This window comes from Etheostoma spectabile, chromosome 9 (assembly GCF_008692095.1).
Source record: "Etheostoma spectabile isolate EspeVRDwgs_2016 chromosome 9, UIUC_Espe_1.0, whole genome shotgun sequence".
Lineage (NCBI taxonomy): Eukaryota > Metazoa > Chordata > Actinopteri > Perciformes > Percidae > Etheostoma > Etheostoma spectabile.
Genome location: NC_045741.1, coordinates 29,371,227 through 29,372,739, shown reverse-complemented (window position 1 = coordinate 29,372,739; position 1,513 = coordinate 29,371,227). Strand labels below are relative to the sequence as shown.

General features: G+C 44.5%; 1 long non-coding RNA gene across 1 annotated transcript in view; it reads right to left on the bottom strand.

The window, feature by feature from the left end:
- LOC116695698 (uncharacterized) overlaps positions 1-928 on the bottom strand; it is a 22,910-nt gene extending 21,982 nt beyond the window's left edge. Inside the window, exons 1-2 of the long non-coding RNA XR_004333534.1 lie at positions 898-928; positions 729-732 (exon numbers count right to left, since the gene is read on the bottom strand). This is a non-coding gene — a long non-coding RNA (uncharacterized LOC116695698). The remainder of the gene's footprint in view (positions 1-728; positions 733-897) is intronic.
- Positions 929-1,513: the final 585 nt, after the last annotated feature.

Below are 1,513 nucleotides of genomic sequence, written 5' to 3'. Positions count from 1 at the left end.
GCTGGGGGAACTCATATTAATGTTAAAAGTCTCATGGCATGAAAAATGTTTTTTTCAACAGCATGACCTGAAATTGAGCTATACCAAGCAAAAAGATAATGGGCTATTTTGCTTTGGGTATTTGGCCAAAATGATTTCCCGTTACATATTATGTGAAATCTGAAAATTCTGTTCAATGCCATCTGAAAAAATGTATCAGAAGATGAATCGTTCATATTGATATGTCATATCTCTAAAGCCCCACATATGCGGCGAGTTATGTAAGTGCAAAGTTGTTGCTGTATGTTGTTACACTGGTGCTGAGTGGCTGTGTGACGCCCGGCTTTAGCTGCTCTGTGAGTGCGCTGCCCACAGGAAGTTCCCACTGCTCCGGCTATCGGGGCGGAAAATGAATGTTTGTCACCCACTTTAGTCACAACTCTCTCTCTCTCTCTCTCTGTCTCTCTCTAATGCACACAGTTAAACACAGACCATGGATCATTGCCTCACATCCCTTTTCCCACAGCAGCAGAAGCAGACTAACCGGGATCCAACTGTAAAGTTGAGCCTGAGGCGCTGGATTATTCTAGTTGTAGTTTTAGGAAGTAGGCTGAAATACCCAAAATGATTTCATGGGAGGTTTTTTTCCTGTCAATTTCATATTGACTATCTCAAAACGTGTTCAATGTAAGACAGAAATAGCTTTAAATATGAGTGGACAGGGTGCTTTCCATATTATTTACATGCACCTGTCTTGTGATACAGATGAGTTTTGTGAGATATGAGAAGACTTTTTGGCTTTTCTCCTATCCTTGTGTTATATATCTTTTTTGTGTACAGTTTCACAAAGTGAAAAACCCCAAAGGTACTTACCATCTCCACCAGAGAACTCTCAAAAACTGGTTCAAACAGCTCTACTGTAGTCCAGCCTTTACTTCAGAGAAAACGTAATAATGCTAGCATGGCATAACCTCATACTCTGCTTCTGACTGGCTAGTAGTCCTTACCTAGGTACTGTCATGCAACGCCCTCATACTCTGCTTCTGACTGACTAGTAGTCCTACCTAGTACTGTCAGGGCCCCTACTCTCCTTCTGACTGGCTAGTATTCCTTACCTAGGTACTGTCAGGGCCCTCATACTCTCTCTGACTGGCAGTATTCCTACCTAGGTACTGTCAGGCGCCCTTATACTCTGCTTCTGACTGGCTAGTAGTCCTTACCCAGGTACTGTCAGGGCCCTCATACTCTGCTGTCTGCTCGACTGGCTAGTAGTCCTTACCTAGGTACTGTCAGGACCCTCATACTCTGCTTCTGCTGGCTAGTAGTCCTTACCTAGGTACTATCAGGGCCTCATACTCTCCTTCTGACGGCTAGGAGTCCTACATAGGTACTGTCAGGGCCCTTATACTCTGCTTCTGACTGGCTAGTAGTCCTTACCCGGTACTGTCAGGGCCCTCATACTCTCTTCTGACTGGCTAGTAGTCCTTACCTAGTACTGTCAGGACCCTCATACTCTGCTTCTGACTGGCTATGT